The sequence below is a fragment of the Amblyomma maculatum genome, chromosome 11 (genome assembly GCF_055883805.1).
Source record: "Amblyomma maculatum isolate TAMU_Amacu chromosome 11, ASM5588380v1, whole genome shotgun sequence".
In the NCBI taxonomy this organism is placed as follows: Eukaryota; Metazoa; Arthropoda; class Arachnida; order Ixodida; family Ixodidae; genus Amblyomma; species Amblyomma maculatum.
The window spans coordinates 36,992,091-37,013,849 of record NC_139354.1 but is presented as its reverse complement, the minus strand read 5'-3'; the positions used below and the strand labels follow the sequence as shown (position 1 = coordinate 37,013,849).

The following is a 21,759-nucleotide window of genomic DNA, read 5'->3' as shown; positions in this document are numbered from 1 at the left end:
TTAGATTCTATTTTTGTACGACATATTAACCAAGTTTACAGACGATAGCAATGTGCCGTCCTAATCTCACTCTTTGCAAAGTGGCAAAAAACTCGTGTTCGTATGGCGATCCAATCATGGAACTTCTTGACAATGCATGCGAATGGATAAGCAGATGACTCGACCTCGTCGCATACGTGATAAAGAGGTAGGATGTACGTACTGATGTGCATGAGTCGCAGTTATATTCTGATTGAGTTTCTCTTCAAACGCTGCAAAAAGCGCCCCTTCAAGCCGAGTTGCGGCGAAGCAGTGGCGGCAACGTTGTACACAACGCCCGTATTCCGAATCTGCGTCATTTTCAAAGTGCTACTTTCTTCATTTTCGGCCTTATCTCATTGGAGGAAACGCCGGAACAATAAGTGGTGGTGAACGTTCGGACATCTGATTCGGGCATTTAGACCTGTCGAATGACTCGAGGTTAGGGCGATAACGACACTTCTGAAACGGAGCTAACTCGGAACACGTATCCAGCTTTGTTTCTAGTCAGTTTATCACTCAGCTTTGCGCCCGTGGTAAAAGCAAGGTGAGGTGCACCCTTCTATTGTCACAATAGAAACACTTTGAGCTGCATTGCTCTGCTGTTTTAATCATAAAGAATATGATATAATCATGTCATAAGGCTATTTCCAAGTATTTTTTGCTGTAATGCAACCACAATGAAGAAAACTGGTTGCACAGAAGCTGAAACACGATCAGTATGTCATCAACTCTGGCAAACCATGAAGTTTTAAACTTCAATCTGACCAGAACAGGATTGTTTTTCTATTTCACCATAGAATTTCCCCCATCACTGCTTCTTAACCTTACCAGCCTGTCCTATGAAAATAAATCCCTTTCTTTCGCTTATATAACTATTCATCGTTTACAAAATAATATAAAGAAACAGGAGATTAGCAGTATGCTATTTCAGAACGAAATCGTGGAAATGTCACCCAACTTTACTCTTCAGCCGTCTTTCCAAAAAGTCGCTTTACTTGCTACACGGGAAAAGAATAAAAAATGAGGGTAAATGGATCTGCACACGCTTTATTGTTGCGCTTATATTGCGGGGAGGAGCACATTAAAAAGAAATTCGGCAGCTTTATCTCTGACATTTGCTGCAGGTATAGAATGAATCTGTGATAGAAGCTGCCTCCTTTGCAACAAAGAGAGCGCTGGTAGATGCCCACCATGCTCGAAGTCGTTAGTTAAATTTTTCTAACAGAGTTGTAAGTTATTAGAATTATTTATAAATAATAGATTTGTATCTACATATAAATCGTATGATCCTTTACATTCAACAAACTTTTAATCCGAACGTTGCGTCATTGCGTCTACACAGTGCACAATCTGCTGCCGGCGTTTATATTTAATGCAAGTCAGTTTGTTTCTTGCATTTAAGTTTTATGGGACGTGGTTACCCATATTTTTGCAGTCTTTCTTTGAAGCCTTCTACTTTGATGAGCCATTCACAGCCTTTTAAATCTCCAGAGCTATATTTGATGGTGCGCGGACTTAAGAAAACACCATTGCATATAAGTACAGCTAGAAGAAATATGAAAGGGAACACGGGATCGCGGGATCCGCGCTTTGCAAAGTGTTGCCATCAATACAAGACAAGAATGGGTGGTATCAAGGGAAGGCTAGGAAAGAGCAGCCAACCAAGCTATGTGTCTTTACCGCTGAATCTCATCACCTGTCGGTGACAGCACATTTGAAAGTTCGGTGGAGGCAACGCGCTCCCGTGTTTCCATTCATATTGCTTTTAGCTGTACCTCCCTATTAGGCTTCCATCCCCGCATGGTACATTAAATGTGTCGGTTGCTGTATACGACACCATGGTACCCTCACACCCAGGCTTAGCCGTGCGACCATTGACGTGTCCGAGCAAAAGGGGATCCTGCGCTGCGCAACATTCTATGGGTATTATCGGCTCGTGCTTCGTGGAAAATAAATGTACTGTATGAATGGCCTAAAAAAGGCTCCTAGAGGCATCTGAAAATAAATATTTTGCTTATTTTTTCATACGTGTGCTTGCAGCCACGTGTGCTTTTAGCCCTGGCTCATAGTTCGAAGCCATAATTTTATTTTCGGGGACGTATATGTGAAGACAAATCATATGTTTTGAAGTGAGCATTTTCCATTGCGCGTTCTTGTACTTTTTAATTAGAAACGGTAGGCACTGGTTATTTTTTAACAAAGAAAGTTCTTCCAAAAAAAGCACGAATCTGAAGGAAATAAGCTCTCAGGTCTCTTTTTATTTTATTACATTCGGCAATTCTTTATTATTTGTTTGTTTGCTTGCTTATTGTGCTTAATACAATACATAAGTAGGGCAAATGGGCAGAGGAAAAAGGCGATAGCAATGATCGCCTATCTGAGACAATGTGCCTGCATAAACTTGCAGCACAGCAGCACAACACTCAGCAATGAGTGCAAATAAAGCAAATATACGCATGAACAGAGAAAATCTTGATTTCAAAGGAATAAAAAAAAAAAAAGCGGCGTTCAAATCAGCGCTAGGTAATCAAATTATACAATTATGTTTCAGCATAAGTACAGAACAAATTAACAGTTGGAGTTCAATAGTAAAAAAATATACTTGTAGTTTAGCTTTGGTTCACCCTAGTTGAATTGCGAAAGCCACGGCGGAAGCTTCTTTGCCTGCTACATTACTGCCCTATCACGTCCTACCAGTGTAAGGTGTTACATTATTCGGCACACTTAAGCTCATCCTTTAAGGATATGACGCGAGAGCGTGAGCTACCAGCCCACATATAAAGTCACGCTTCAACCAAGCAATATGGACGTGCCTGCGTGTCGTAGGGGTAACGAGAATGCAAACGGTTCTGGCAGGATGATTCTGTTATCACCCTCTCGTTTGAAAGGAACGACCCGAGTTGGCAGTTCCTACCCATGGCGTAGGGGTAACGTGAATTCAAATGTCATGGCAGGCTGATTTCTTTATGAGGAGATCGTATCTACGCCTCTTTATGGCGTAGCTGCGGACACACCTGAGGTATCACTTTTGCTGTCGAGTATTGCTTTCGCAATAATACAAAATCAATTAGTAAGAATATTTCCCGCAGTGAAAAATGACAAAATCACATAACAGCACTGGATTATCATATGCGATTGGTAAGCAGCATCACTGACCAAAGCCTGTTGCTATGCTTACATATTATGCACAAAATAAGCTTTCTCCTTTTTCTTGAAGGATCGAAAGCAGAGAAGAAGGATAATCAATGATTTTAAATAAAGGCGGGAAAAGGTTCTAGCAGTCAGGAATTTGCCAGTTGAACAGTTGCTTACCATTATTAGCCGTAATGAAAGATTTCAAGAAGGAGTGCCGTCTGAACGTGTAGTGGGGCATGCATTCTTAGTGTAGGTAAAAAAGGAAAGTTCGCTATTTCTTCTCACTTCTAGATGGATAGTTTCGGAAAGGCGCTGGTATTACAAGGCTTCAATTTTAATAAACCGTCTTTTACAAAGTATTCCGACACGTGATCATAAGACGATATACCAGGAATTAATCGTAAACCTTTCATTGCATCAGATATAATTTATTAAGGTTTGATTTTGAATTGACACCTCAAAAAAGTTGATGATCAGGTAACCGGGAATGAATTAGGACGAAATATTGCTCCCGTTTCAAGTTGTTTGGAAGGTATGGTTAAATTCAGTTCAGCAGCTCTAACATTTCAGCAATACTACTTTTAATGAATTCACGTGTTTTGACCTGCGAAGGTTTTTATGAAATTTAGCCCCTAGGAATTGATGCTCCGATACTCTTTCTAAAGTCTGCAGGTTATTTCAGTTACACGCAAGGTTGACCCGCTTATTTCTAGATCTAAATAAAATATTACTTTTTTTACGTTTAAATTAAGGTAATCAGTTTGAAGCCACTGAGACAGATTTTAAAGCCACAATTTTGAGGGCTGGGGAAATGGATGTTAAATAAGAAGAATAATCAGCTGAATAATCACCCAGCCCGCATTGTAGTTTTTTCTGGTAGTTATTTCTTTTTCAGGCCGCAGGATCACCGGTTAAAGGCTGAGAAATACGTGCTGAAGAAACATATTTTTAATTTTTTTTTCACTCGACCTACTTTCATCTCAGCCACCCTCCCCTACCGCTCTCCTTGGCCTACTTTCTTCTCACCCATCCTCTCCCTCCCCAGATTTTCTACTTCGGAAAGAAAATCGTATTGAAAGCCCTGCCGGTGATGATCGCTCTACTCAGACGAAGACAAGTCCACATGTAGAAACGTTGGCTCGATCTGCGAGCTGAGGCTCCCCCACCTCTCTACCCTTGTTCAGTTCTCTTTCACACTGTAGCCGTCTTCTTCCTCTCATTCTACTTGGGTCTAGAAGAAAAGAAAACACTTGTAACATTCGGATAGAGAATAATATGTTGGGTGTTGGAAAGTGAGACTGTCATTTATATAGATAAGGAAAATTACAGGACCAAGAATAGAACCGACACCGAATTTTCTGGATCCAGTGTCTGAGACTGTGCTGTTTATTGTAAAATAATGCTTACTATTTGATAAATAATGCGTATGAATTTACGTGAAAGCCTCGTATGCCATAATGAGGTATTTTGGTATATAATTTGTCGTGCATTTTGAAGTCAAATGCCTTTCTAAATTCTAAAAATATGCCTAAGGTGCATAGTTGTTGCTCAGTATTATTGACAATTTCATCTCGGATTTTTAGCAGTGCAAGGTAAGTGCATTTTCTTCTCTGAAATTAATATTGACACTATATGATATTAAACTGCGGTTATTTAGATGATTAATTATTCTGATGTGAATAGCGTTCTCTACGACCGTAATTGTCAAGACGCGCATTAATGGCCGAAGTCGACCGAAACATTCGTCATGCAGGAGCGTTGTTTGAATAGATGCGTTATAAAATATACCTCTCTCCCCCCCCCCCTCTGAAAAGAATAATTCAAAGACTGAATACTCATGCCATTTTGTTCGAGATATTAGGGCAGGTTTACAGACAATATGACTCGGTTTTCCTCGTGCTATTCCTGCGGAAACCGCAAGAAAAGATTATGTTTTATGGCGACCCTGTTATGCAGGCTCCAGAGCATGAAATAAAGTGCATAAAATGAGTAAGAGTTTGGAGGCTGCACGGCAATTAGTTACTGTGATTTTTTTACTGGGTTTTTCTTGAATCGCAGGAGAAAGCACTGCTCTAACCGACCTTCGGCCAGTCTAAAGCGGCAAAATTGTGTTCAAGGTTGTCTCTTCCTACACTGAGCTTAGCACTCAACTCTGATAAAATGGTAGAATCGCAGCAAGCTGCATTATTCTGCTGCCTTAATCTAAAGAATTATAAAATAAGTATGCCTAAGACTTTATACAAGTATTTTTCATTAGAATGCAATGAAGAAAACGAAAATTCCTTATCGAAAGCTGAAACACGACCGGCATTTCATCAACTTTGGAAACCTGAGAAGTACTGAACTTAAATCTGACGCGAACAGGATTCTTTTTTCTTTTTCACCTTAGAATTTTCCCTGTCGTTCTTTCTTCTTCTTTTTACAAGCTTTTCCACTGCAGATAAATCCCTTTCTTCCGTGTATATAGCTTTTAATCCTTCTGAAGTAATGTAAAAAAGCGAAAGCTCGACAATTTGACCTTCCAACGTAGATCCTTGAAACCATACGCAAGTTCTCGTTCAGTTCTTTTTTTCTTTTTTTTGCAAAGAATCATGTTTAGTGGCCACAGCGGGAAAAAAATAAAAAAACGAATGTTAACTCAAGAGCAAACGCCTTTTCGACTCCGGTTATGTTTCAGTGAGATTACATTGAAGGAACATTCGACGACTTTAGCTCTCGTTGTTGCTGCCGCCATGAAATGAATCGATAATACGAGCGCCATCTTAGTAACACAGAAAGGCGAGGAGATGCCCACCATGCTCGGCAAAATTACTAATGTCTTTCTAAGCAAATTGTGATACCTATTGGTGTTATCAATAAATAATTGATTTGAAGTTTTCCATGAATCTTACTAAGACAGGTACAGTGAAGAATGGCGCACAACAAGACCAACTAGGTAAGCAATTTACTCACTTGCACTATTCCACATAGATCATGTGGGCACTCACGTTCAAAAATGTTTATTGCGAAACCTGTATCGTTGCTTGTACATGGTGCGCCGCCACCTGCAGCTGGTGCTTTTTCCTAATTCGACAATCTTTCTTTCACAATTATTTTATGAGGCATTGTTAGCCAACTTTTTCTTGCCGACTTTCTGACAAGCCTTTGATGACCCATTGTCAGTCTGGGCTCTACTTGGTAATGCTTGGTCGTTCCGTTAAGAGAACACAATTACACCTAAGTATATTCTAATAATCAAATCTTTCGACCCTGCAGGAGACATCTGTTAAATAAGCTTTCTGGAGTGCTGTGTGACACTACGCACAACGAGCACCCAAACTCAGCCGTGCGTGGCACCGCCGTGTCCCGGGTAAAGCGACTACGCGAACCTTTAAGGCCTCTCACAGAAGGCAACACACCGATTTGGCCAAATTTCCCGCAGAGGGCACCTCCTGTCTGACCCTACAGAAGGAAATTGACAGTCACCTTTAACCCATCTTTCGCTTTCCAGTAATCATTTTTTCAGCTCTCCCATCGTCTCCTCCTTTGTTTATTTTTTCTTTGCGTCGAGGATTAATGTGGCTAATCACCTTGTGGCTGTGTGGCTAATCACCTTGCACTATGCAATATTTGGTTAGTCAGTGCGTACCACAGGCGTGAACATGAGTCACAGGACTTGCTTGTAAGTTCCTATCGCATCACATCATTGGGATCTGAGGTGGGTGGTTGCCACTCCGGCCGAAAGAAATGATTTTAGGGTTATTTCACTTCTTTTGAATGATCACACCCCGAAAAGAGGAAGATCCAAAATAAATTCTGTGTTCTTTTGGAAAACAAAATAAACACCCCGCACAAACATTTTGTTTAAAGTGAACCTTAAGAAAAATCTTCTCGCGTCGTGTTACCATTTATGGTTCTTATAGAACCCTTACTGACAATATAGGTCATGAATACAAAGTCAGAAAGTTGCGAAACAGTTACCTACTCTTGGAAATCCTGTACAACCACCGATTTGGAAAACTGTCACGAGCAACTTCACTCCGAGAAATTCTCTTTTCTATCAAACCACACCTCTCTGTGAATACTGTTCAGGGTGTGATCTCAGACTGTAATCTGGTGCGCTAAACAGAGGAAGAATACTTAAAGGGCTACAAAAGCTCAATTTAATCTTCCAATGTTTGTTCTTGAAAATGCACTTATTTTTGTTTTCAACTCTTTTAAGAGTAGCGCACTGCCCTAAGATTCGAAGGTCATCAAAGATATATATTGTAAAAGAAAGTTCTGTCTGGTAATCACACGGGGATCGGCTAAGTTAATGAGGGAATGTTTTCCCTTATCAGCATTTTAATGACTTACTAAAATTCAATAATGTGGTTTGGAACGCCCAGAGAACTTAATGAGCCAATAAAGAAATGTGAATATTTCTCACTCCTATTCCCCTGTTAACGAATTAGCAACAAGGCTAACATGCCAAAATAGCGAGCAAAATACTTTAAGCTAAAGCTAATTTGTGAATTCTTAATTATACCGATGGTCATGGTCGAAAACATGCAGCTCTCCTGTCTTATTTTTCTATGTTAGTGCCGCCGCTGGATAATGCACAGTTGGTATGTCTCTTCGCCTCTATTTTTCCGAATTCAATAGTAGCTTGAAGAAGATTTTTCAAAACCCATATTTCCCTTCGAAATAAGCTAACAATAACAAAAAATTCATAAGTGCCCCTGGTATGTTTCCTAAATGATCATTTATGATAACAGCACACATACTTCACAAGAAGCTTATATTATAAAGAATAAGAATAAATAGATTCAGCTCGTATCTTCACTGAAATATTCATTATGAAAATGCCTCACTCATAAATTAAAACATGCATATAGCTTTCATGGTAGAGATTCATATGGTTCTCGCTTTCAATGTGATCTGCGTTATTTTCCTGTGCACGGGCGCTTTCTCAGCATTCACACACTGAAAAACCATACAGGCTTGCGTGGTGCAATATGCATCCACGAGATTTTATAGCATTTTGCGTCGACGTAAAACAGAGATCGGATGCAGTTTAATTTTGGTCCGGCGGCGTTGTTGTCATCTTACTTTCGCTTGCAATAAAACACAGCAAGTTTTCATGAAATGCTATTGTTAACATCATTTTCCTGTCCGGATTTCCATTTCACAATGCTGGGTACCCTTTCGCTGCAGTGAACGTTCTGCTTTTTAGTCTGGAGAGTCTGGCTTCATTGCCGGAATGAAAAAAAAAATAAAAATGGATAGAATTACGACCTAACCTCGGCCTCGCTTCGCCTTTGCTGCGGCCTTCGATGGGGTGCATCAATAAGTTAGCGGAAATGAACTCTTCTGGCACTTATACCATTCAAGTTTCATTCTAGTTCCGAGGGCTCTTTTAGAACACAGCTCTTAGCGGCCATTCGGCTGTTGAGCCGCGTCGAAGCTCTTGTAGGCGGAATCGGGCAAAAGAGATTTATCTCATTAGAAAAATAAAGGGTGCTTTTGCCACATCGCCCCCTGGTTATCGGTGTAACGGATATAACGAAGGGAAAAAGTCACGAGTCGAAGATACATGTATGTATGTATGTATGTATGTATGTATGTATGTATGTATGTATGTATGTATGTATGTATGTATGTATGTATGTATGTATGTATGTATGTATGTATGTATGTATGTATGTATGTACGTATGTGTGTATGTATGTATGTACGTATGTGTGTATGTATGTATGTATGTATGTATGTATGTATGTATGTATGTATGTATGTATGTATGTATGTATGTATGTATGTATGTATGTATGTATGTATGTATGTATGTATGTATGTATGTATGTATGTATGTATGTATGTATGTATGTATGTATGTATGTATGTATGTATGTATGTATGTATGTATGTATGTATGTATGTATGTATGTATGTGTGTGTGTGTGTATGTGTGTATGTATGTATGTATGTGTGTGTGTGCGTGCGTGCGTGCGTGCATGTATGTATGTATGTATGTATGTATGTATGTATGTATGTATGTATGTATGTATGTATGTATGTATGTATGTATGTATGTATGTATGTATGTATGTATGTATGTATGTATGTATGTATGTATGTATGTATGTATGTATGTATGTATGTATGTATGTATGTATGTATGTATGTATGTATGGGTGTATGTATGTGTGTATGTATGTATGTACGTATGTGTGCGTGTGTATATGCATGTGTGTATGTATGTGGGTGTGTGGGTGTGTATGTATGTATGTATGTATGTATGTATGTATGTATGTATGTATGTATGTATGTATGTATGTATGTATGTATGTATGTATGTATGTATGTATGTATGTATGTATGTATGTATGTATGTATGTATAAATACGTGTAACAAATGCCATGCTGGAAAAATATCCCGAGCGCGGCACAGTTGTTTGATTCAAGGGATGGAAAGCCGATTCCCGGTGGAGGCCGGTTTTTTTAGCAAGAGCTACATCGGCTACAGTCTCGCCATTTCGCTGTGCCTGTCCGCGCCTGAGAAGAAGAAAAGAAAACTGAATACTTGGTAGAAGGCGAACGACAACAGCGAGTTGTAGGACAGAAGGTTTGTTCGAACGTTGTGAAGGCGGTGTGTCCCGGAGTTCGGCGTAGAGACGATGCCATACAATTAGAAGTCTTCTACACCCGAATGAAATAGTCAACTCAAGGAGAATTAAGATGTGCGTTTCGGTTAATGACGTCATTTGATGGACAGCTATAGTGGGACAGGACGCCGGACGCCGTGAGTGTGCGGCTTTAAAGAATTTCGCCTTAATATAGGCCCAAATTAAGGTATCGGTGATTAAAGGAGCAACAAATTGTTTTATAAGAACGAGGATCTGAAAATGGAGCAGTAAACAAGAACCAATAATGCTGACGCGCCATAACTTTAAAAGCGAAATGTAAATGTGCCTTATTTATATTTGCATATTGTTATCAGTTGATAGCATTGAAATTAGACGTCATCATGGGTATATTTTGGTCGCTTCTCCGCCAGTTTTGACCACCTCTGATGTTATAAATCCTAAAATTTACAATGTAATTAAACAGATTAACAACGAATTGACGGAGATTCAAGCGCACAGTACAATGGCTGGTCGTTAAGCAGTAAAACATTGCAGCACATGTGCGAAAACAGCCCTGTAGGAAAAAGATTCAGCAAAACTCATATTCTGTACGCATTTAAATAAAAGCTATGTAAAATATTATCTCATGCAGGTTATATACTCGTCTTTAAGAAAACGCATTATTTAGCCCTCATATTGTTCAAGGGCGGTTAAGCAACAAGTAAAAATGAAAACAAAATAAATTATTCAATCAAACTATCAAAAAGACATAACTGTAGAAAGGAATGTTACTTAATAAACAAACGGAGGTCAGCGTCAGTGCAAGTTTTTGACGATAAAATATGCTCTTGCACAAACACAGTAAGAGACAATGGTAGAACCTAGTTATGAATAATACTAAACCACGTTTCTTTCACCAGGAACCGACACACTATTTATAGATAAAAAATCATTTTTTTCCTATGGCAGAAATTTGAATATGCTCATTCAAACATAATATTCCTGGCATGGAGTTCAATAAAACCAGTTAAAATAATATTTTTATTCAGACTGAACGAATCTGCTATTCAATGAAAATTGGCGTCGATTACGCTACTTCTTAATAGGACATGTATGTACAATTATACACAATTATTTTATTTTTCACGTATATTTATTTAAGAAACACTTCACTAACAGTTCTTGGCTGTCATGAAGGAAGCTTTGTGGTCGCGAAAATGAAGAGAACAATTAAGTTATCGGAGGTTGTGGAAGGCAGTGCGCGGGCCATGCTTTTCTCTGTGTGTGTGTGTGTGTGTGTGTGTGTGTGTGTGTGTGTGTGTGTGTGTGTGTGTGTGTGTGTGTGTGTGTGTGTGTGTGTGTGTGTGTGTGTGTGTGTGTGTGTGTGTGTGTGTGTGTGTGTGTGTGTGTGTGTGTGTGTGTGTGTGTGTGTGTGTGTGTGTGTGTGTGTGTGTGTGTGTGTGTGTGTGGTTGGTTGGTTGGTTGGTTGGTTTGTGGGGTTTAACGTCCCAAAGCAACTCAGGCTATGAGAGACGCCGTAGTGGAGGACTCCGGAAATTTCGACCACCTGGGGTTCTTTAACGTGCACTGACATCGCACAGCACACGGGCGCCTTGCTTTTCGCCTCCATCGAAAAGCTGCCGCCGAGGCCGGGATTCGATCCCGCGTCCTTGGGAACAGTAGTCGAGCGCCGTAACCACTGCGCCACCCCGGCGGGGCAGTGTGTGTGTGTGTGTGTGTGTGTGTGTGTGTGTGTGTGTGTGTGTGTGTGTGTGTGTGTGTGTGTGTGTGTGTGTGTGTGTGTGTGTGTGTGTGTGTGTGTGTGTGTGTGTGTGTGTGTGTGTGTGTGTGTGTGTGTGTGTGTGTGTGTGTGTGTGTGTGTGTGTGTGTGTGTGTGTGTGTGTGTGTGTGTGTGTGTGTGTGTGTGTGTGTGTGTGTGTGTGTGTGTGTGTGTGTGTGTGTGTGTGTGTGTGTGTGTGTGTGTGTGTGTGTGTGTGTGTGTGTGTGTGTGTGTGTGTGTGTGTGTGTGTGTGTGTGTGTGTGTGTGTGTGTGTGTGTGTGTGTGTGTGTGACGCGAAACCCAGGAACGGACGCCAAAGAGCTGCGTTTTAAAAAGGTGTTTCGGATATAACATTAAGAGAAGCACAAGAGAAGCAATGCCTTAAAGTAATTAAGCTGCAGGTATCGCTATGCCGAACTGCTAAATTAATAGTTTTATCGAGTGTTTTACGTCTAACTTCTAGTTTTCAGTCATTTGCCGGATAGAATTTGATGGTCGCCTATTCGCTCATAACTGATCCCAGCAGGACTAATGGGATCACAGGCAACGTTTATGCGCTTAGTGGAGACACATACAAAATATGTATTACAAGCTTCCTCCAATGCCTTTCGTATCGCTAATGACTGTCATCCGACGTAATAAAACTAGGGAAGTGTACAAATGGAGAGCTTGAAACTCTCGTTTGCTATACAGTAGGCCTCAGTTGGGGCCGCACTAATATTTAAAACCTATACCGCAGCACGAGCAGGTGGTGGTTTTAGCCATAACTCCGGCAAACTGCGAATGCACTGGCGTCTAGACGTTGATGCATAAAACGTACTCTCGCCCTAATCAGCACCAATCGCTTTCTCGCAAATAGGTGCCCCCCCCCCCCCCCCCCCCCCCCCCCCCCCCCCCCCCCCATTGAGTATAAAATATCATCTTTCCGATGTTCTAGCAGGTTAGCGGCTTTAAATAATGCTTCATCTTTGTTGTTGTACTAATTGTTTGCTCATCGCACTTTGGCTGCGTGCCTGGAGCATCTTGAAAATAAATGGCACAAGTGGCGAGGCGTTGTTGGTATTTAATCGCAAAAGTAAAAAAACTTTCTAGATCCCCGTAGAATCTGCACTGGAGAAATGTGTAAGCCTAAGCGTTGCTGTGGTGTCCGCGAGATGCGTCAGCGGGATTTTGCCAGTGACATGTACTGGGCGTTTCCTTTCCTCTAAGCTTCTAAGCTAACGGTATTATGTAAATGCGAATTTGCGCCAAGTAGCTCGATATATTGCGTGGAATTCTGTGGCGCGCAGAGGGACCGCAACATTTTTTTTTTATTTGCTTATAAGCAGCCTATAGCTCTTCAATGTAATTTAAAGTAACAATTACTCAGTCCTGCAGCACCGCTAGCATAATATCAACGTTTTTCTTTTTTACTGCGGCAGTCTCCGCGACGTCTACCAAATCGCGATATTGAGTATATAAAATTCCATGCGTACAAAAGTCGCGTTAGCCGATCGAAATGTGATCCGATAGGCTGGATTTTCATGGCTTCTAATTTGTTCACTACAACTGAGGTGTTTATCAGGCGCAATGAGTCTGCGAGGTCCCTATGGGCTACCTGGGGCGAGCACACAGATGGATAAAGACAGCATCGTGTTAGAGCGCTGTGAACGCGCCGAACGATGCAACTAATACAATCCTTTCGTCTATCTACTGTTCGGAAGCAAGGTTCTCTGGGCTGCAGCATCCACTACGGTACGCTCTGTGCGATGGAAGGGCAATGCGTGCTGTTTCCGCAGATTAGGTGACGAACTCGGATAAGAGTCTATGTATGAAGGGGGCGTTTTCGTTGGTCGAGATTGCAGGTACGACAAGGTAGCTGAGAATTCTCTGCAGGCTAGTTTGCGAGCGCAAACGCATACGTTTATTTGTATTTCTCATGCTTGAATTTAGTGAACTGTAATTACAATCCACAAACGTTTTGGATTGCCTTGTTGTATGGCGGACTATTCTTCCATGAGCTCTCCTGACAATCACTGGGGTCACAGTTGTGTTGACAATGTGCATTTAATCACTGACTATTCAGAGCAGGGAGCTAAAATGTATGGTGTCACCACAGTTTTCACATCTTATACCTTAGTTACCTTATATCGCCTTATATCTTAGTTATGTTATATACGGTGTTACTGGCTCTACACAGCAGTTGTTTTCGGAGCATGATGGGCTTGGATGCCTATGCGCAATATAAAAACCAACACAACACACTTAGAGCAGTATCTGACGTACATGTGAACAAGAATTAAGAGCAATACATGCAAATTCTTCTCTTTGATTCTTTTTCATGTGGGTTGAACTTTAAGTTGGAAATCATTCACACTGCTATTTTGACCTCCCTTTCAAACAGGAGATGCAGGAACAGAACTGTTGTGGATCAAGACAGGTAAATGGGCATGTAATCAGTAGCTTCTTTTGATGCAGTTTTTTTTAACTAAAATCGGCAGTCTAATGATATATAACATTGTTTTGTTTAGGACTTCCAGTTATTAATATACAATGATTCATATAATAATGAAATTATTACACTTTGCAAGCTGAAAAGCAACACCGGATCAGAACGATATCACCCATGTGAAAGGTTGATGGTGCGCTTTATATGACAGACCCTCAGAATATTTCTTGTCACAATTAACGGGCTCGTTCATAAATGCACTTTATCCTGAAGGACGTTTTTCTTGACGTGGCGTCTTTTATTATGACAGTGTGCTCGATTTTCTGCACCAAAAATGGCAGGTATGCCATCCCACAGTGAGGACGATCCACAGTCGCGTATACAAGAGCAGCTGTCCAAACCCATGATAGTTATAGTTGTGCAATAAGAATGCGCCATTTATGCTCAAAGTTTACCATGAATATCTGCTGATGCCAGGAACTTTGTGCGCGATTGACAGATCTGATTCAATAGTCAGTGATGAAGCGTGCTCTGTCGTGTATTTATATGCAATGCTTACTGAAGAGTGGAAAAACAAGACAAAGTGTATAAGCTAATATACCTCAATCTATTCCGAGGAACCGTAATATTGTTCTGACAGAAATAACAATTGCACTAAAAGAGCATTGCTTGATTGTCTTTTTGTTTAGCCAGTTACATTGCTGGCAGTACAGAACAAGTAGTGTGATGTATATTAAAAATTGCTGCGTACTAGCCATAAAGCAAGAAAGCATGGGCATTTATTGAGAAACGCATTTTACATTTCGTTGGGTATGACAGCCTAAAATTACCTGACATCCTACTTCAAAACGCATTTCCTATAAAATAGTGGCATTCAGATTTCTTGGTTATATCGATATGAATTGTTTGCAGATAATCTGCTGTAGCTTATTTTGTTTTCGAACCTTCTCAGGCAGGCTTTGAAATGTCATTATGATCCCACTTCTAGAATCGCGCTTATTTAAATGAGCAATGTCTTAAACACTGAAGCATCTTAATGCACACTTTTTTTCTGACAGCAGATCTAGAAAATAAGGGAACTGCATGCGAAAAGCAATCACGATTAATTAGTAATAACATGGAGTGCTGTTTTCTGATGCTGCAAATATTTTTATTGCACATCAAAGCACGTAAGCGCAAATGAAAGATCAAACTACATCTATCGTATTGCACATGCTGGCTTGAAGTCGTTGTCGTCAATATATCCCTTTGAGGTTTGGCGCATCCGAAAAGGGCATTGTGACGAGGAAGGAGTGCTAAGAAATCGCACGTCACTCGTAATCCCGCTTGGTGAAGATCGATTTCTGCATGCCGCGTTCCATTAGGACATTGCGCTTCCCTCCCGTGATCGACAAATACAGTATCTGTTTCCATCTGCTTCGCTTCCTCTCTTCGACTTGTGCCGGCGATATAGTGCCCAGTCCTTTGATAATTTGCGACTGAAAGCTGTCCAAGACTGGAAGGAAATTGACACACACGCAGAGACGCAATGTCGCAGTCACGTCAGGCGTTACTAAAAACAAGCTTACGAGCGGACTAGGTTTCCTTTGGGAATTCCCTTACCACGTTGAGAGAAAGTTCATGCAGTTTTCCCAAACGGGCGAGAAACTTAGTGATTGACGCGATGAAAAGATGTAGCGCTTGCATGGCTACCCAGCGGAGCCGACGATATTCACTGTCGGGCTGCTCCGACGCCCCCGCACTCTTTGCCGGCGGCATCACTTGATGCCTATCACGATAGACTGCTTTCTATGGCGTTGTTTGAGTTTAAAACATATCGTGGGCCTAACACGAGACACTTTGATTGACTTACAGCGCATATCCGCGAGCTCAAGTGTCTGTTCACTTCTAATTGAATGTCCTAACTGATCGTTCTGCCGCTGGTTTCAGTTCTGAGATGAGTGACAAGAGAATAATATCAAATGAGGCACCAAACATTAGCTCCGCGTTTCTCTGACAGCAGAAGTATTTGGTCATTTACTGTTTCTTTCTGTTTAAAGCGAATTGCAGGGATTGTCACGAAGTGAATACAACCTGGAGACATTCTTTATTACCACCCCTAACACGATACGGTTAAGAGAACTCGCGAGGCGTCCTTAAATTGGGGTCATTCTGATTGAACAGGAAAGGAACTTGGTACAGTAAAAGGTAGTTGTTAGAATATGTTAGGTTTGCTACAGTGGCGAAGCTGACATTTTCGAAGCATAGAGAATGCCTGGGAAGAGCAAGAATTAGTCCAGGGTGGCAGGCATTCATTCGAAGTTGTGTGAATTAGTCTAATCAGCGTAGTTTTTACGAGCCGCACTACCGCAACGCAGTAATAATACGAGGGACAGTATCTGAGAACTCGCTTAGTTCTTGTTCAGTTCGAAATATTCGGTATATTGACAAGAGGAAGAGGGCGTCGTGGTTGCGACACGCGTCTACTTTGGCCCAAGGAGCCAAATGGTCATTTACGCCAGTTTAAAGAAACATTTCGGCCTCGAAAACGCATTTTAACCCAACCGTGGTAACACAGTGCACAGAATATATATGTTAAGTGTACATGCGGGCCTGAAAATGGCGTAGAGCTGTAGACGCCACTTATAAGCACATGATAGTCTTTGGAGGGCGACTACGGGTGTTCAAGAGGCTCTATGATGGTTGGCGTATTGTCTGCTGTAAAACAAATTGAGTGTGACTTTCTTTCACTGCGTAAGTAAATATTTTTGGAACAAAACGGACCAATTTTTATCCCTAGTACAGATGCACACCCAAAAAGAATTTTATCTGAGGTGCTGCCCAGAAGAAGAGGGGAGCGCTTTCACCGAATTTTACAGTATTAGACAACTGTGAAATCTGTTCGTGATTGCCAGTTAATTAGAGCTACTGAAATCGAGCTTGCGAGTGGGATTGATTGATTGGTTTCCCTTCCTATAAATCAATCAATCAATCAATCAATCAATCAATCAATCAATCAATCAATCAATCAATAATCAATCAATCCCATTCGCAAGCTCGATTTCAGTAGCGCTAATTAACTGGCAATCATGGACAGATTTCACAGTTGTGTAATACTGTAAAATTCGGTGAAAGCGCTTCCCTCTTCTTCTGGGCAGCACCTCGCCCAAAATCTTTAGCACTCTCCTCACTCAGCTAGCAACACTGCCAGTCCCATCCAGTCCAAAAATATACTCTAATCTCAACTTCCGGAAACATCACAAATAAAAACGTTAATTGTATTCCGGGGGGGGGGGGGGGAGTTTTGTCGGCGACACGTTGAATTTGGGTGCCATCCAGGGAAAGCGCTAAACTTCGTTTTTCCGGTTATTTTAGCGCGTGAGGTGGTGGTAAGTGGGGTGGGTGCGCTTTCTTGGTATTTTACGATAGTTAATGAAGACCAATGTAGCGTTGGCACATCTCACTGCGATGCTCCAGTGAGCGGACGAACTCGATCCAACGAGGCGCTGCATTCGGCCAGAATGAAAAGAGCGCCCACGTCCTATAGAAATTGGCACACTGACATCGTCGCAGTGGCATTACGGGTGAACTGTGATTTCGTAGGACTTGTCGTCGGTCCAACTTCCTCTTCTCGGATGCACTAATTTCGAAGGAATGTTTGAACTGAAGGGTCTTGTGCCCGCATTCGCAATGGAAAACGTTTGTGTAAAGACTCTTGCGATTTCAGGTTCAATCAAAAACAATATGAGCATTGGCAAATCCAATATTCTATACGACGACTGAACAATAATAATCGGAAATAGGCTTTGAGCTGCTGATAATATTTTGTTCCTCCAATTTTTATTCATTTTCTGGCCTATTCTGAGGCATACATATAAGAATTTTATCCTTCAATATTTGACCTTTGGTTACAGAGGTCAATGTGGCCCTGGAAGGGCATTCATGTATACTTTTACAAAATAAGTTAAAATTAAAATAATTTATTTAAAAATCTCAAACTTATTCGAGAATCTTGATGTCAAAAACAACTGTAAAGCAGTGCGTTTGTAATTGGCTTCAAGATGCTTTTAATTCGTTTAGGCTCAGCTGTAAGCCACAACAAACAGTAAATAAAATTTCTTATAAATAAATGCTTTCTTTTTGGTTTCCAGCTCGTCTCCACGCAGCTTTTTGAAGCATCAAAATAACTACAATGAAATGCAACCAATGCAATCGCTTATGTATATATTTATTCATACTGTTGGCCCTTTCTGAATGCCGTGACAGGGGGGAATCAGCAATACATAGAAAAACAATAACACATACATAGTTGCAATGAATGCAACTGCACTGAATCTACGCTCTATGAAATCTATGAAATTGCTTTTTGATGTAACAGATTGAGAAATACTAAAATTTAACTTTTTCTTTGCCCGGCCGCAGCGGCGCAGTAGTTAATGTGCTCGACTACTGAGCCACAGCGGTGGGGACCTCTTTTCAATGGAGGCGAAAAACAAGGCATCCGTGTACTGTAGAATGTCAGTCCACGTTAAACGCCCCACGTGTTCAAAATTTCTGGAGCCCTCCACTACGGCGTCTCTCATAGCCTGATTCTATTTGCGTCGCTAAACCACAAAAACACAAGCCTTTTTTTTTACAGGTTTCCCCTGCAGAGCAATGTTCTGCAAGCACTATCAAGCACACACGACCCCTGGGTGCTATTGTAATCTATGAAACAGCACATGCATTCTTTTATCCCGGCGACTTCATAGTGAACCTGGTGTATAGGATGGTTATTGCTGTGTGCACAACTGTAACTTTCATCAGACTGGACAGGTGGTTTTTTCTCCTCGACTGTGATAGTCCTTACTGGCAGGGGGGGAGGGGGGGGGGGTCATACCTATCGTATTTGTTGTAGATTATGGAGCACGGTCACGGTGAGAGGAGTTTTCTCGTGCAAAACGTCTCACAACAGAAATTAAACTTTTTTATTATGCTGTTAAATGTGAGAAGAGAAATAATCAGTTGGTGTGCCAGCCAATCGGTATTCGATCTCTGCTTAGTTGGGTACTGGGGTCCCGGTCGGGGCACACCGTTATCACTTCTTTGAATTCTTTGAATTTCGACATTTAGCAAACTAATAGACTTTATTTGTTTTACTTGAAATTAAAAGATTTTTTTCCTAAGTTGTGATTTCTTTACCTTTGGTGTCGCGGAATTCATAAGTGTTTTTGTACTTTTTTCTGTATTTAGCTGTTTTAGTAATCCCTTATGTAATACCCCAATGTGGGGTCCTTAAGGTAATAAAGTGAAGTGAAGTATCTAAATCTGTCGGCAATGCACTCTCTACTATGTATTTCGTTATTTATTTTCAGTGTTGCTTCATGAATGTTCTTACAATAATAGTGTTCTCTATGTTGCCTATCGAAATCTATTACCATGGGAGGTGCCACCTGCGGTATGTACCATGGGACCTCTCGCTGTTTATTTTTGTAAGTTGTTTTTGATTCAAACATAAACTTTCAACTTCAACTTCAACTTCAACTTGGCTGGTCGGCGGCGTCCGTTTGACCTCTAGCCAGTTGGTCGCCGTTGTGGAGTGTGTTGCGGTGATGTATAATGCCTGCAGCGTAGTAGCTCGTTCTTGGCGGCATCAGAGGAGGATCTTCATTTTTTCGCCGTTGACCAATCTCACTTTCAAATGTTGCTATCTTCAGTTTCCCCGAAGGGAGCAAGGGGAGCTTTTTCTCGAAAGCATGTGTATCTCAATGGCGACCGGTACCGACCCTTGACGGCACACACTCTCTGCAGCGCAAATAGCTGTCAGTCTTTCGTAGTCGTTCACGGAAGCGGAGTCGTGTAGTGTCGATTGCAAAACCACGGAGGCCGATTCGTCTGTACGGCAGGGGCGTAGGATATGACCGGGCTCATCGCACTGGAGAAAGATTGGGCTGTCATTCGCAGTCCCCCAGACGTCCCATTTCCTTAGGCTGGAGGGCCAGCTGACGTAATGCAGCAGCATAGTTCATCGCTATTGCTTCTTGCGTTGGAGCCGTCTCGTGAGGAATACCCAAGGCTCACTGGGCATCTTTAATGATGACGTCCGTAAGCGATGCCCCCTGCAGCTGCTTCGGCGATGGCAGCAGTCGGCGCAGCTTTTCTCGAATGATGTCCCGAATAGTCTCCAATACGTTATCTCTGCTTGCAGCGTTGGAGTCGCAGATGCTTGCAGAGAGCACTTGAGAGGCCGATTATTCTTTAGTAATCGTGGGCAATCAAAAAAGAAACAAAAATAACCTTGCACAGCCCGCACCGCCAAAAGCACAACGGGCTTAAACAAACATAAAATAAAAGATGGGCAATAAGGATATTTTGCATTTTCGATAAAATAAAAAACAACAAAACGAAGGAAAAAAGAAAGTGGGCATTGTACATTAAAGCTACTGCCGAGTTCGGTAGCCTAGGGCTCGTTCTATTGAGCACGCTTTCTTTTTGAATCCGGCCACGGTTTCGGGGTGGGTTTCCCCACTAGGCGAGCTAAAAGAGATTAATTTGCGCCTCACATAAAAACATTCACTGCCTTGTCCTCAGTCATTTCATGGTCTCCACAGCGAAATAGGCTTCTAGATTTGTTTAGCATAATATATGCCGGAATGACTTGGGAGCTTGATCTCGCTTTGGAGTAAATTTGGCTCTTTCGTTTCGGACGGCACTTCTAAAGGCCACCAGAAGCCCTGCGTTAAATGTGTCCCAATCTTTCAGAAAAATCTCATGATTTTCAAACCACACTCGGACAGATGGTTTAAGTGCAAAATATACTTGCCTCAACTTTATAGCGTCGTTCCACGAGTTGTATTTTGCCATACGGTCGAGGATTTCAAGCCATTCTTCTGCATATTAATCTACCGGCCATGGAAGGTCGGGCGGCCCATGAGACTGCACGAAAACAAGAAACTGTGTCTATTCGGCTGGCTGCGCCTTCAGAGGCATGGTCACACTGACTGGGTTCAGCGCCTCCACCATATGTCACGGGTTAGAGACTAGACCGTAGGCGCAATCGCGATACTTCCATTGCACTAGATTAAAGTCATTATTGGACTAGCTTGCGCCCGCTATAGAACTAAGCAATTCGGCGGACGTCAAACAACGATTCCCGTTGCAGTCGGCAAAACTTAAATTTGAAGTCAACAAGAAGCATCTAGTTAAACACGCGAAATATAGCTAGAACAACCTGGAACATTGTGGAAATGGACGTGAGGCTGGAATCGTTCGAGATCCACCTCGGCGCATCTTGCGGGGCAAAGAAACTGATAAAGCTGCGTCTCGGTGACACTGAGTACGAACAAGATCATTCCGTGCGTTACTATTACAGTGATACGGCTGCGTGCTGGCGGTAGTTGAGAACAACAACAAATACAGCTTTTAGCGATTCGCGGCAGTATTCTTAAAATTACGCATCCTCGTTCTACGAACATCATACACTTACCTATGTGGAAACAAGGGACTAACAGAGAAGCTTCCTGACAGTTTTATTACGAAAGCAATAAGTATGTCTCACAGGCACAACAGCTGGCATGGGTGTTTTCCACTGATATCAGCCGTCGCGCAATATTGACATGATGGTAATGCACCAGTGTACCTTGTCTCGGAACTTGCGATTTGACATGTATACATAGAGTCATGATTGATTAAACGTAACGTACTAAGGTTCTTTAAAATCGTTGCACAGACAAATGTCTTAATGTCATTACTCAGTGTCATATGACTCATATTTTACAAAGCAACATTATTGAGTTTGTGCAGACTTTACACAGTCATTATTGATTGTAATAGTTTATATTCGTCCTGCGACT

The 21,759-nt window shown here is 41.5% G+C and overlaps 1 long non-coding RNA gene across 1 annotated transcript in view; it reads right to left on the bottom strand.

The window, feature by feature from the left end:
* The window catches only part of LOC146173516 (uncharacterized), a 31,289-nt gene that overhangs the window by 2,006 nt on the left and 7,524 nt on the right, over positions 1 to 21,759 (bottom strand). The window contains exon 3 of the long non-coding RNA XR_014702099.1: positions 20,730 to 20,842. This is a non-coding gene — a long non-coding RNA (uncharacterized LOC146173516). The remainder of the gene's footprint in view (positions 1 to 20,729; positions 20,843 to 21,759) is intronic.